Raw genomic sequence first — 16,745 nt, 5'->3', positions numbered from 1 at the left:
AAATCACAAACATTGATGATTGCAACATGAACATGATTAAATATATATATACTGTATAAGTTTAAATAAAGGGAGATGGCTTTGATGAAAGCATATGCCATTGATTAACAACCTTGTAGCTCAAAGTCTTCACAGGTTTATACATTTTCCTAAGGAAACCTAAGGAAAATCAAACTTATCTGAAATTACCAAGATGAATTGGTGTGAAAGAACAAAATGAGAGGAAAAGAGATGGAGGTTGTGAATCTTCTCCTGATGATCTTGGAAAAGGGCAGACAGATACAGAAAAGATGTGCTCTCTTCCCCTGGGTCACTTGAATAATTAACCAACGATTAATTAAACCTGTTTACGAAGAGAGGACAGTGACAACAAGAGTAAGAAAGGGAATGAGAAAAGACCCAGGCTTACCACAAATGAAAAAATCAGAAACCGCAAGGGACACTCTCGTTTAAGCTGACCTTTACTTCTGAGGTGTGTGCGTGTGATTCAGAGCTCTGGACTCTCTGATTAAGAACAACTGTCTCTTTAAAAGTTAAACAGAACATAATATCTGAAGACGAGGGACAGAATTCAATAAAGGAAAAAAGAACAAAAAGATACCAGTGTGGATGTTATTTATTAGATGAGTCAGCAAAACAGACCCTTAGATTAGGTTTCTGCTCTAAATGTTGCCCGCCTTCTGCAAACACATATTGAAGCCTACAGGGGCCATGTAAACACATTGCTTACACTGAAACACTATATGTCAAAGAATTGGGTAATGTCACAGCAGGGGGGTAAAAACAGGGGACAAGCTGACCAAATTAAAGATCATCCACAGCATTACGATTCACTCATATGCAAGAATACTCTATTTCTCAAATGCCTCCAAATCCTTTGCTGCATGCAGTTCTGAAGAAGGGGGGAAAATTTTTTTGTTTTCATAATCCTTAATCCAAATGTAATGACTTTCTCCTTCTCAAAAAGACTTTTCCTTTTTTGTTGACATAACCAAGGCTGCAAGCGTGGAGAAAAATAATATTAACTAATAATATCAAAGCCTCAATGTTGAACATGAATGCCTATTTTTCTAGATAAAATCAAATCTACTGTATGGAGGGAAAAATATTTATAAATAAAAATCAAGTCCCACCCTCTATAGGTTCATGTCATATTACAGAATATAAAAATTTGTGAATGTTATAAGTTGTATTTTCTCTTTTTAACTACTACTGTATGCAGTGTTGGGCAAAGTTACTTTTAAAAGTAATGCATTACAATATTGTGTTACTCCATAAAAAGGTAACTGATTATGTAAATTTTTATAGAAAGTAATGCATTACGTTACTTTAGCGTTACTCTTAAAGCACCTGGGCTGGACTGGCTTATTTATATTTAATCATTAAAAAAAAAGGTAAACATTTTTGCCAATTGTATATGCCCTTTTACACCAAAAGTGAAATTAATAAACCTCAGATTAAAAATATTATTTACTTATTTGAAAAAGTAACATTTTCTTGTATATTTATAATGGGTTATTTATACTTTGGAAATGTAATCTGGTTACATGACTCCCGTTTTGTGTAATGCGTTTACCCCCAACACTGCTATGTACTTATATGCTTAAAAATAAAATCTAATTATTGTGATTTCTTCAATTTCTTATTGTGTTTGTGTTAAATTGCTAAATACTTTCACTGAGGTGGGATACGGGTAAGGTTTGGTGGAATGGTTTGGTCAAGGTTCATTTTCCACATAAGAAAGAAACTACAATGATGACAAATGATGGCAGAATTATTATTTGGGGGAAAATACTAACTTCCTGTCTAGGGTAAAAATCTATTCAGTAAAACAGAAGCAGCTTATAAGGCTAAAAAGTTTGGGGTCAGTAATATATATATATTAATACTTTTATGTATTAAGGTGTCCAAAAATAATAAGAAATACAACCGTTTAAAACAATACATGTTTCTTGTGAACCAAATAAGCATGTTAGAATGAAAGTTCAGCTTTGCCATTACTGGAATATTTTCAAATATATTCAAACAGAAAGGAGTTATTTTAAATTGCAACAAAATTTTTGTTTTTACTGTATATTTGATTGCAGTATAGTGAGCAGAATAGACTTTCAAAAAATATATATTAATCTTATAATATATATATTAAACCTACCCTATAAACTTTTAAATCATAGCATGGTTAACTCATACAATTACAGCTCATGTCTACTTCAAGAGTTGGCCAATATTATGTTTTAATAACATTCAAAGTCAGCAATAAAATAAACGTGTCATAAATGTAGCCACTTTAGCTAACATCATGTTTTTAAAAAAGCAGTATTTTATTCTAAAATTTTAGTTGTGTTTGAGTGTTACGGTTTATATTTAAAAATTAAACCTTTTTTTTTTTTTAATGATCAGTCCATCTACTACTCTTAAAAAAAAAAACTCTCTGGGAAGTTGCTGGTCATTCGGCAAGCAAGCAAGCGAAACTTGAACGCTTATAAAGACAAAAATATTGACAACAATGCCAGCAATAGCAGGATATTAATCTGTCATTTTCTCTAATCTCCCCACAGCAGCTCAGACACACAAATCTAATCCAGCCAATCACAACACACACACACACATATAGATATGAAATGAAAATATATCCCTCTAATGCTCTCTCTGGAAACCGGTGTCTTTCATTTCAGCTATCTGCCTGAATTGTTCATCATCAATGCTTTCAAATTAATTGTTTTATCAGTCTTTCTGTTACACTTGATATCCACCTATCTAGCCTGCCTCCACATTTCCAGTCAATCTCTCACTTCATAGTGAGAAATGTGAGAATTTGCATATGAGTTGCCCCACCTGTCATCAAAAATACAATTAAAAACTTGACCTCTGACCTCCAGTGGTATATCAGCTCAGCTCTTTCAGGAGTTACAGATAATTTCATTACTGAGAAAAAGTGCATTATTCCCACTGACATTTTAAAAGTGACATTTATGATACTCATCTGTTTTGATTCATGCAACCTTTTTGTCTGCTGCAAATGACCGACTAAAAGAAAAGCCAAGCCTGTGTGAGAATGTGTGCATGTGTGCATGTCAGAAAACACAAATTATGAAGTTTATGATCTGACAGACTGCTGAACAACTGGTGTGATTGTCACAGTTGGCTGAACCTGCTCATTGTCTCATTCACAGGCAGTTTTCTTTGGGCTGAACGGGCGCCCAGACTCATTCATATAACAGCTGTGATGTCTCCCTTTAAAAACTCAAGCCTCAGCCGCGTGCCTTTAGAACAGAGTTCATCAATTAGTGGACTGCGATACACATCCAAATTACTTCCATCCAGCCCGTGAAACACTTCTCATAAATTAACATAATTATAAACTTAGTGCTTTTTCTCTATATTGAACAGTAAAGCAATCTTTACCCTGCAAAATTGACAGAGAAGCTCCATTATATAAACCATAATGGGCAGCAAATGTTTATGACAAAATTCACAATCATGACATTCTGTGGTCAAATCTAAACCCTGTTTTTGACCGCTGCCACTAACAACCAGTTTTCTTACACTCTGCTGGTTTTTTCACAGCACTGCTTAGTGTTTTCTTCTAACATAATCAAATAATTTCAGCTCAATTTTTCATGTCTATTTATTTATATATTCAGAAAGCAGCCGTGTAATAAGTAGGATAATGTAGAGTTACATGGTAATTATAACAAAATAAACCTATAAAGGATGATACAAGACCCCTCCAGATCACTCCATCTGGGTTTATTTTTAGATAATGACCAGATGATTGTACACGATATCTTAAAGTGGCTGCCACTTGTTGATTCTCATGCTCAGCCAACAGAAAAAAAAAACTTAAATGAATTAGGATGAGTCATTTAAGGTTTGAGGCAGAATTTAATTTGCGTTGAATAACAAAAAATAACCTAATTTGGGTGGACTTTGGCCTTCATATTTCATCTCAGCTCACCAAAAATCGGAGGGCATTAGACACATTGCATTAAAATAAAATTACATAAAAAATGTGAAGGATTTAAAGGAAATAAAAAAAATAGAAAAGAATATCAATAAAGAATTAGTTTATTGTAATCCATTTTAACTATTTGTACATATTTTTATTTTAAAATATACACATGTACTGCTACTCGTATGCCAAATAACTAATGAACAAAATGACAAAAGTTTTCTTGCCTCATTACAATGAATAACATGTAATGTGACATGGAAACAATTGCCTATATTTTAATTAAAAACAGTAAATTTTAAAAAATGGTGGTTTGGATTTCAGGATATTACTGTTCATCATTTAACATTTCTATAATAAAACTGTTGTCAAATATTAAATGTTTTGCTGTTTGTGTCATAACACTCAATCTTTCACTGTTAAAACTGAAGCATCATGCTGGAATCCATGTCTGGCTTCTGTGAACAGTAAAGCCCGCCTTCTTTGATTTGATAAGTCACCTTAATCATTTTGACACTTTTTGCTTTTAGATACTAAAGCAGACCTGCCTAAAATGAATTATGGTGGTTACAGCCACCAAGTCACAAAATATCCAAATGTTTCCCTTTCTTGATACTGTACAAACTCTGACATTCAATGTTAACAAATAAATTAACTACAACTGTGAGTGAACACTCCTTAAGACCACATCATCTCATTTTCTGGAAGTGAAATCACTGAAATGTACCTTGTGTATTTCATTTCATGAAATTACTGAAATGTACCTTGTCCTTGTGTATTTCATTTCATGACCATATGACATATTGGCTCTGGAAACAGTGTATTGAGTTTTCGGACCTTTGCTGGAAAGAAAATTTAGAACATATTTACACCTGCTATTGGATGTGGTAGGCTGATGGTTCATGAGCCAAGGGAGTATATCTTCCCAAAATCCCCACCAAACACACAATCTTTCGCAAACATGGCGCCCACATGCATTTCCCTAAAGGAATTAAAGCATGTTTAAGATTGCGGTCATCTATCATCACGCCCTCGTATCACACAAAGATTTAAAAAAAATTCCCAATCAAACCAAATTAACCTCGAATTAGTGCAGTGTTGGGAGCAGTGTTAACGAGCAGGAGCTGCTAATTGGCTGTGATTGCAGCAGGCTGGAGTGATTGCAGTCCCATTAAAAAGTCATAAAGTTCTATGAGCAAAGATGTCCCATTGGTATATCTGACCTTCTTATCACCGCACTGTTCATTTTTTTTGAGAAAAAGGGAGATAAAAACAGAAACCGAGAATGAAAAGAACTATTTTGACAAAAGCAAACCTAGAAGAAGAGCTGGAGACAATCCATGACAGAGCAATTACTATATGACTAGCATCATTCTCACACAATGCCTTACAGGAGCTGCTATAATACTGACTATATGAACCAGCAATTGAAGTCAAGCACCAAGTTAAGACTGAGGAAGGTAGTTCTATTGACAGCTTGTGCATTTTCTGCTAAATTGTAGCATACTTAAGAGACAGTAATATACTGTGATATATTAAGGATCTCAACAGTTTAGCATGTAGTCAAAAGGATGATAATAATTCAGTTACTATCACCCTGGAGCCCAAGGCCGGTTGCCCACTGAAGCTAATCAGAGCTGAGCCTGGTCAGTACCTGGATGGGAGATCTCATGGGAAAACAAGGATGCTGTTGGAAGAGGTGCTAGTGAGGCCAGCAGGGGGTGCTCACCCTGGGGTCTGTGTGGGTCCTAGTGCCCCAGTGTAGTGATGGGGACACTATACTCAACAAACACCGTCCTTCGGATGAGACGTTAAATCGAGGTCCTGACTCTCTGTGGTCAATAAAAATCCCAGGATGTTTTTTTTTCGAAAAGAGAAGAGGTGTGTCCACAGCATCCTGGCTAAATTCGCCCATTGGCCTCTGACCATCATGGCCTCCTAACAATCCCCATATCTGCAGATTGGCTTCATCACTCTGTCTCCTCTCCACCAGTACGCTGGTGTGTGGTGGGCATTCTGGCGCAATATGGCTGCCGTCACATCATTCAGGTGGATGCTGCACACTGGTGGTGGATTAGGAGATACCCCCTTACTATGTAAAGTGTTCTGAGTGCCTAGAAAAGCGCTATATAAAAGTAAGGAATTATTAAAATATTATTATTATTACTGGGGTAAAATGACCCTCTTTCTGGTGCAAAAAGCATTCCAGCTGCATTTTTCTTTTGCAGAATATTTAAAATATATAGGCCTATCTGTTACATTAATTATTACAATGTAATAATGTAAGTTCCCTTTTCTGCCATTTACTCCAATGTTGTGTCGACTGTATGACACTAGGGGTCACTCTTGGGAGCCCAAACATCTCTGGCGTCTTTGAGAAAAGGCCAATGAAATTGGTTGTGCAGAATCTGCACACAGTAGCTGGCTATGCCCCGGACATCCGGGTATAAATAGGCCAACTTGGAATCTGCTCACTCGTTCTGTTTTTTGGAGCCAAATGCAGCTTCTCTCATGGAGAAGTTGCGGTCCTTCACCTCTCAATTCCTCTTCATCTAAGGCACGGTCAGTGGCCAGACTGAATCCAATTCTGACGGGGGGAAGGGAGGTGGATTCGGCTCCACCATGCGATCCACCACCTGGTCAGTAAAAGAGCAATTTCCTTCTTCTCTGAGTCACACACAAAAAGTGTTTTCAGCCCTCCCATTTGCATGTTTGGACATAGACACTGTCTCCTCACGGTCAGATACAAAGGGACTATCACTACAGGACATTTTACCTCCTACCACAGCGCCTTCCACTCAGCTCAGCCAAAGGAACCCTGCCCAAGGTATGTCGAACATGGTTCCATTGAGACCGTTGGCCAGGGTATCTGGATGCTTGGTTAAGCCTCCCAAATCCCTCGCCAATGGCTCCTTGGAACCATTTAGTTCGGCTATGTGATTCAGATAGCCATGCACTATCAGGGGCATTCTGTTTACATCCGTACAAGGCAAAAATGCAGCTGTTCTTCAGGCTGAAATGAAGAAGGGGTTTTAGAGTCCGTATTCATTGTACCCGCAGTATGGGGCTCAGACCAATCCTGGATTTGAGGACTCTGAACAGTGCACTTCACAAGCTTCCGTTCAGAATCTTAAAGGGATAGATTACTCAGAAATGAAAATTTTATGTTTATCTGCTTACCCCCAGGGCATCAAAGTCATAGGTGACTTTGTTTCTTCAGTAGAACAGAAACTGAGATTTTTAAAACAAACCGTTGCAGTCTGTCAGTCTTATAATGGATGTGAATCACGGCTAAAACATACAATAAAATAAAAAAATAAAAATACACAAACAAAACCAAATTAAACCCTCGGCTCATGACAATACATTGATGTGTACAGACACAAAAAGATCAGCCTTTGCAAGAAAGTGAACAGTATTTATATTGCTTTTTACCTCTGATGCACTGCAATGCCTGAACTGTCTGACTGCCTCCTCAAAACAGCATTACAGCTACCTATCTCTCAAACTGAACATTGACACTCTATCTACAATCTCAATTATGAGTGTCAATGGTCCACTTGAGAGATAGGTGGCTTGGATTTGGGGTGAAATATCCCTTTAAACCTTAAGCACATATTAACATGTCAGAGATGTTTGTGACAATGGACCTGAAGGATGCATACTTTCATGTGTCAATCCTACCAAGGCACAGGCAGTTTCTCCAGTTTGCCTTCGAAGGACAGGCATATCAGTACAAAGTTCTTCCATTCAGACTGTCCCTGTTTCCTCACATCTTTATGAAGATCGCGGAGGCTACCCTTGCCCCTCTCAGGGAAGCAGGCATTCACATTCTTAAATACCTCGACAACTGGCTGATCCTAGCTCACTCGCGAGAATTGGTTTGCGCACACAGCGACATGGTCCTCAACCACCTAGCCCAATTGGGTCTTCCGGTCAACTGGGAAAAGAGCAAACTTTCCCCTGTGCACAGTATCTCTTTTCTCTGTGTAGAATTGGACTCAGTTATGATGACTGCATGCCTCTCTCAGAATTGTGCTCAGTTGGTGCTGAAATGCTTGAGGGCTCTCAAGTAGAGAACAGCGGTCCCTCTCAAAACATTTCAGAGGCTCCAGGGGAATATGGCATCCTCAACCGTGAGGCTATGCTGTTGGGAATGATGCATATGAGACTGCTTCAGCACTGGCTTCATGCCCGAGTCCCGAGAAGGGCATGGTGTCACTGCTCACACCTTGTGAACATCAAACCGTTGTGTTGCCGTATCTTCAGTCCTTGGAGGACATCTCTTTTCTTTCTTTGAGGAGGTTTTGACCCTTGATCCAAGGCACAGCGGCAGTTGTATACATCAACCACCAGGGTGGTGTTCATTCCCATCACATCTCACAACTCGCCCACAATCTCTTACTTTGGACACAGGAGAGAAGAGGCTTCAACCCCAAATGGTTCAGCTAATTTGGAGACGGTTCGGCCAGGCACATGTGGACCTGTTTGCTTCTCTCTGTAAGTCCATAGGTGGATCTTCACATGTTACCTCCCCACTGAGTAGGATGTGATCTCCATAGTGCCTTTTTTCCCTAGTGGGAATAGTAACTGTCCCAATGTTACTACTAGACTTTTCATCTGTTTTATTATGGTGAGTATTACTATAGGAAAAGGCTCCGGCTGAGGGGATCTCTGCTTCTATGGTGGCTCTCCAGGATGTTGGAGAGTGAGGTCTTAAGTCTTGGCCAATGGAAGGTAATGAAGAAGAGAGATGCATTTGGTTGTGACACATTGGCTTCTCAACATCTGCGCCCCCATGACTCATGACCCAGTTCGGCAGTTGTGACATTTAGTATAGGGACCCATGGTGTTGTCCACTTGACACCACGTAAAAGTGAATGACAGAAATGGAATGTCTCGGTTATGTATGGTAACCCTTGTTCTCTGATAGAGGGAACAGAGAAGTTGTGTCCTTCATGCCATAACTCTGAGTGGGTTGAGATGCTTATCGACTCCTCCGAACAGAACGAGTGAGCAGATGCCATGATTGCCTATTTATACCCGGATGTCCGGGGCGTGGTCAGAAATGAAAATTCTGCACACCCAATTTCATTGTTTGTGCTCCCAAGAGCGAGCCCTAGTGTTGGACACTCGACACAATGTCTCTGTTCCCTCCATCAGGGAAGGAGAGTTACCACACATAACCAAGACGTTTTTTATAATGAAATTTTTTATAATGTTTTTTTTTTTTTTTAAATAAAATACTTTTTTCTTCAGCAAGGATGCATTAAATGAATCAAAAGCGACAGTAAAAACATTTATGAAAAAATTTTATAAAAAAAAAATGCTGTTCTTTTAAAATTTCTAATCATGTAATATTCCTGGAAAAAAATGCATTATGGTTTCCACAAAAGTATTAAGATGTACAACTTTGTTACTTGCACCAAATCAGCATATTGAAATGATTTCTGAAAATTAGGGCTGCTCCGATCGTGATCGGAGCAGCCCTACTGAAAATGATGACACTAAAGACTGCTGAAAATTAAAATTACGGTCACAGGAATACATTTTATTTTCAAACATATTAAAATACAACATTTTTCAATGTAATAATTTTTCCCAACATTGTTTTTTACAATGAAATAAAGGCAGCCTTTTTTAACCTTTTGTCAAACGCCAAGAGACATTTTGCAAACAATATTAAAAAGGGTCACACTTTACTTAAAGCCTATGTACAATGCATTATAATTATTAATAATGTGCATTGTAATACATTTGATCTTGTAGTAAATAATTATAACCAAATTTAAAATGGATAGTGTCTCAATGAATTGATAAGTGTTATAATGTATAAACTGTGGTTTACAATTATTCATGAGATGGAACAATGCATTATAAGGCATGATTAATGCATTAAATCTACTTTTATATTGCATTATACATAAAGGCTTTAAGCAGAAATATGCCATTGGAATAATTTGTATCTGATTTAAAATTAATTCACATAATTAACTGTAATTTAGTACTATGACAAAAAAATGGTTATGTTGCATTATTGTTACATGCATTAGGTACGTATAAAACTTTCATACATAACTGACACAACACAAACTACTCCTGAACTGAATTCAACCAATATATCTTACTGTATATCATGACAGTTTGGTTTGACGCTTAAAATGCAGATGAAACCGTATAGGATACAGTGTTGACTCTTGTTTGAAACCCAACTGTGTGTGAACATTCAGCATCCCTGAATATCATATTCTGCTTCTGTGTGATTGCAGCCTGTGTCTTTGTTCAAAAGAGCACACTTGATTGGCTGAAACTAAGAGGATTAGCACTGTAAACAACAGCATTAAATACATCTGCCCATCGAGTACAAGAGGAGATTATGATGGATGAGTCTGAATGACTGTCACTGGATCTCTGGGAAGGGAGACTGAAGTTTGGTGAATCATTTATGATATGTACAAAAGGTCCTGAGGGGTCCTGATTGCCTTCAGAGAGGAAAGAATATATGAAGTACATTTGTAAATTAAAAAAGTAGGTGTATGTGGTCAAATGGAGTGTATGTACAGGTATGTACAGATCTCATATTCTTGGGCTGTGTGTGGCATCTGCACAGTGGATGCTGTAAGGCTGTTTACAGAAGGTCACAGATGAGAGCAAGGCAATTTGAGGCTGGAAATGAGTGATGTCCTCTCTCATTTAGACGGCACAGCAATCAAAGCGTCTCACTCGCCTGCTCTTCTTATACATCACACATGCAAGTAGGCGAATCAACAATATCTAATCTTCAAGGACAAAAAAAAAAAAATTGAGAGATTGAAAGAAATAGAATGTAACTACACTAAAAGTATGGCTAACAGTACGTAGACGCACACTTGCAATGAATGAGTCTGGCTATTCAAGCTACATCCATTGCTAACAGGTGCAGAAAATCAGATACAGCAATCTCAGAAATGATTATGTAGCTCCATTTGAGCACTTTTCTCTTCCAGCCTGACAATCTCACTGTGCAAAAAAAAAAAAAAGATGCCCAGAAAGAAATGATTTATTGAATCTGACAGTGAAGAACTGGACCGGCCTGCACAAAGCCCAGACCTGAACCCCACTGAACACCTTTGGGATTAATTGTAATGCTGATGGACCAAAAATATGATGCCTCTTGCAATCACATATGTCGACTAGAACAAGAACGAAGAAGATTTGTCCTCTCATCCACCTTATTGAACTAAAAATACATCATCATAGGAATAAGAACTATGCATTTGATCTTAATCAAGCAAAGGAAAGGAAATACACAATGCTGAAGTGTTTTTCAAATTGCGCAGAGAGAGAGAGAGGGTGAGTGAGTGAGTGAGTGAGTGAGTGAGTATAAGACATCGGACAAATTTTGGAAATATTCCATTGCTACCCACAGATGGATATAATAGAAAAGCATTCAATCCATGTTTACATTACAGAGTAATATTATGTAGAATATTGCATTGTTCGATAATACTGGGTCCAATAAGCTAACACCCAAGAGCAGTTTATTAAAACAGATTATTTAGAGAAAAAATAACACATTGCTTGACTCCTGTCAATCAATAAGGGGATGTAATGACTTTAATAAGATAACATTGAATTATTCATTCATAAAGGAAGGAGTAGCACAAGAAATTACAGCTCTAGCATTTGCAGTTAATGTGCTGCTGTGTTTTGTATTTTCAGAATGTAACATTTTTACTGCGGCAACACAGTAACACTATGAGAAAGGCGTGAATGTTTTTGCCCTGAGGTGGAGAAGAGGAAAGAGAAGAAAAGGGAAGAGTTTACTCTGCATTCATCATGGGAAAAGAGGAATCTATAAAAGAAAAACAGCCAATTATTCACATTTACAGACAATAAATGTGTCGGTATCAATATAGTGCATTTTAGATGCTTTCAGAGACGCATATTTGATATTCTTTTAACCATCATTTTCGGTTGAGGATGACCTATTATTTTACATTTAAATATTTGATCAAATATTTAAACCTCACTAGAGAATATTAATTGAAGCTTTAACCCTCCAGATGACAAAGTAGGAAGGCATTTTTCAGAAATGTGTCATATTCATCTGTTACAGTAACTGTTTCCTACTCCAACACACTCACATAAAACATGTAAAAGAAAAACCTGTAATCTGTAAGAAAATCAAAATTAATTGCATTTATACTACCTATTTTATGCCCCAAACAGAAGCAATGCTTCCTGTTTAAGGAGGATGCGTTGTATTTTGTTTATAATCAGTCCTCATTAAAATTACAAAACATTTTCTAGATATTAAAATGCCCTTTAAACCTCTCCGAGAAACACAATATGAAAGTAAAAATAAAAAAGACCGATACAAGTTGATGGATTAGTACCAAGCCCTCGTCCCCCCCATGTACAAGTGTAGCCTGCAGAGTCTTACAATGACGCTCATAGAGGAAGAGTGTGTGAGTGTGTTTGATGATGTGTGAATGCCATGGCACCCTTTTGTCATCAAAAGCATCCACACACATTCAACTCACTGCATTATGCCTCTTAACCACCTGCACCGCTTGTGTGTGTGTGTGTGTGTGTGTGTGCGTTTGCAGACGAGAGAAGAGCAGCCAGCTGGTCAGATTTATACAGCAATGATCAATCCAGCCTCATCATTCAGCAACGAAGCCCAACTGCCTCCCTCAATATCACACACACAATGCACAAACTGCACCTGTCTCTCTCTTTTTCTGTTAGACCAACACACATTGTTTCCCACCTCTGAGTCATTCTAATATTCAAGTGCACATATAAAAACCATCTGAAGACATCCACCCCTGATGCTTGGATGCACAAATATACTCACTCACTCCCTCGCATCCTCTATATTAGCTGTGCTCTAATCTCATTGTCTCGTTGTCACATATAAATACATTGTCATATATTAGAAACAAACACACACAGACAGCAAAGCATCCTAAGGCCCCTAAGGTGACATGGTGTGTTCACTTAGTACTGTACGTCGTGGCCCTGAAATATTACTTTGAGGGAATGTCATTTTAACTTTGGAAACATTATATTATGTTGTGGCCACTAGATCTTTTTGTCAAGGTAACGACATCCGTTTCTCGTAGCCACGACTTCTTATGTGCCAACGAGTTTAATGTGTAAACAAACCTGTGTAACCATAGCAACCCGGGATAATCAGAGATTTATTCATTACTATTTTATTTTGCATTATGAAATTATTATTATATTATATCATATCATATCATATACCATATCATATCATATCATATCATATTATACATAAAATATAAAAACTAGGGCTGGGCAAGTTAACGCGTTATTATCGAGTTAACGTATTAATTGATTAATGCAACAATAATTTTATCACGCGTTATCGCAGTTTTTAATTATTACGAAAGTCCGTTGCTGACTGGCTCTGAATAGGTTACACATACAGACAAATAATGGGTCACAAGAGGGGATGCTCCCGATCAAATTATCTCGGCTAAGCATCAACATTCACAAACCACTGTCCACTTTTTTAACAGAAAAGAATACAACAAGCTCGTAATCATGACTTTATAAGTTGGAAATAGGAAGTTTCCGATAGCACTCGAAGACAGCAGAGAAGCGCTCTCGCTCAACACAGTGGAGTGAATCATTTTTTGTTAACTTTGTGGTTTATTATTTTGAGTCGCATGGGACGCGGTAACACATGTCGCACTGCACTCTGCTGCGATTGGTCCCGCCATTGTGCAGGTCTCTAATAAGAAGGTGGCTGTTATAATGTTATGATCAAGGCTCTGGATTTTCTATAAAAACATTAATGTCCTGGCATTGACATATAGCTGGTTGTATATTTAATTTAATTTCTTTAATGTTATATGTAGAGATTTAGGTTACAATTCATATTTTAACTGCTACTATGTTAAAAGGAACACTGCTGTAAAAAGCACCTTATTTGTTTAAAGTGTTTGCAAACCAAATGTTATTACTCTTTTGTTCAGCAGTAGGCCTACTTTTAAATGACAATAGACTACTTTTGAATGCATTATTAGTTTTGTGCATAATGATGCAATTAATTGCGATTCATTTCAGACAACAATGTGATTAGTTCTAATAATAATGATAGCCTACATACAAATATTACTGGAAAAAGATGATCAGTAAATGGACATACGAGACTACGGTGGATAATTTTTTTTTTATATTTCATATTATGCACTTTATGTAACATTTATTCGAATGCTGACTATCACATGTAATACAGCCCGGTAGTCAAGGCCTATGGTTAATATAATAATTTAATAATGTAAACATTTCTATAATAAATAATGTAATAATTTCTTAATTCAAAATAAAATATTAAAGAATAATTAATTAGGGGCACCATAGCATCCGTATTAGTTAAATATAACTTTCTGTATTTGCAGTTCAAACATAAAGTTTAAGTTTTAGATTCTGTGTGTGAGGATAGATAGAATGACAATGATTGAAAGATCGTTCAATTGAAAGAACTTTATGAGGATAGATAGAACAACAGGATAGAAGATAGAACGATTGATGATAGAACGACAGACAGAATTACAGCTAGAACGACAGCTCTCAGTAGAACAACAAACCATAGTATTATCCATAGAAAGACAGAATGATCGATCAATGAATAGATCAATAGACAGAATGATAGAGGAATATAATGATTGATAAAACGACAGACGGACAGAGAGACGCGTGTTTGCCGAAACTCTTAAAGATGTGACCCTAGGCCGAACCCCTGGCAGCCCCCCCAAGGAATGTTAGAACTGCCAGTACCCTCCAGCCAATGAGACACTTTCCCCCAACAGCACTACAAAACATCATCTCTGCAGGCTAGGCTGATCAGTACTCTACAAACCCTACCCACAGGCCTGCTCCCTATGGCAAAGCCACTATGCCCCAATCCAACCCCACCTCCCTGGACCTTGACCTGGACCTGTACCTCGACCTGGACCTCAACCTCCCTGTATGAAACAAAAATATATGGTAATATACTGCAATATAATGTGATATACTACATAACATATTCCATATATTGGAATCTAGTGCTTACCGGTATATTTTTCAATATATGCATTGACAATATATAACTATATATTGATTCATACAAATACATTTAAAAATGAAAAATAAATATTCATTGTTTGATCCTTTACTCAGTATGTATTGCTCATAGATGTTCCCATATAACATCTATGACAGTATGTTCCCATGACTGTATGTACACACATATATACATTAGTTCCCAGCATGCTTTGCTTCTGACTGTTAAAGGAGGGTAGGAATTTTTAAATTAAGTGTTATTTCATTTGTTTTTGCTCAGTATTAATATAGGAGGAGATCTGTTAGTGTTTAATGTTGTATTATTTTGAAATTTGTGTAAAAGGGTTTCTGGTAGGTGTAAGTTTGTGGGGTTACCATTGTCTAGAAGAAATATATACTTCACTATCATTTATGATATACATATTTCATATTTTAAAATATAGCTAGTTTACAATAGCATAACCACACCTGCTCATAATAAAGCACTTAGTGAACAGACTGTGTATGGCTCAAAATCAACAAGCACCTTACTCAAACCACTAAAGAAGTTTTCTTATGTGTTCAACTTCTCATTATTCCTCCCTCTGAATCTCCATACTATATCGAGGACATCTTTGAATCTCTCCACAGTCAAATTCACTCAGTTCACTTCCAGGCCCAAGGAAGTGTGTTGATCTGTGGGGATCTAGATACCAGGACAGGATCTCTTCCCAACTACACCACAGATAATGGGATTGGGAATAACTATATTTTTGGACTTCCAGCAAAACATTGTAAACTTCCCAAAATAACTCTGATGACCAAGTGAACAAAAACGGGAAGCTTTGAGATGGAGCTCAATTGAAGCCTCTGTCTGTACCTCATCAATGACAGGGTGAAAGGGGACTCATTTCATGATTGCTCAACACAACAGTTGATTACATGATTACAGATTTACATCCATTCTCTTTTAGAGCATTCACAGTCAAACCACTAACACCTCTATCAGTCCACAGTCAAATTGCTGTTTACCTAACAAGTAAACCTAAAATTACCTAAATTCATGCCCTCGAGAAAAAAAAAAGAAAAAAGAAGCAAGTGGACCAGATGGCATCATCAATGAAATGCTCGAGAACGCAGAGCACAAACTAAAATGCTTGATGAGCCCTACTAAAATTGTTCAACTTAGTTCTGAGTGTTGGTCATTTCCCTTAAACCTTGAATAGAGGACTCATAACGCCCATGTTCAAGAGTGCAGCAAATCAGACCAGAACAATTACAGAGACATCTGAATAAGCAGTAATCTGGGCAATATCATCAACACAAGACTTGTACGCTTCATGTACGCAAGAAGGACCTTTTATGCCATCAAAAAATATATACAAATTGAAATACCAATTAGAATCTAGCTCAAAATTTTCCGCTCCATCATAGAACCCACTGCATTATATGGCAGTGAGTTGTGGGGTCCTCCTAAATCATGAATTTGAAAAATGGGACAAAAATCCAACTGAAGCCCTGCATGTGGAGGTTCAGTAAGAGTATGCTCAGTGTACAGAGGAACACACTGAACAATGCATGCAGGGCAGAATTAGGCCAATACACTCTACTGATACGCATTGAGAAAAGAGCCATCACATTTTGAAAACACCTACTGTAAAAATTAGCGACCCCAACTCTCACCATTTTAAGGCCTTTAAAATCCATAAAGTGAACACTGAAAAAAGACCCCTGATATAGTATTTATATA

The sequence above is a fragment of the Carassius carassius genome, chromosome 1, assembly GCF_963082965.1.
Source record: "Carassius carassius chromosome 1, fCarCar2.1, whole genome shotgun sequence".
Lineage (NCBI taxonomy): Eukaryota > Metazoa > Chordata > Actinopteri > Cypriniformes > Cyprinidae > Carassius > Carassius carassius.
Note: the sequence above shows the minus strand (reverse complement) of the source record.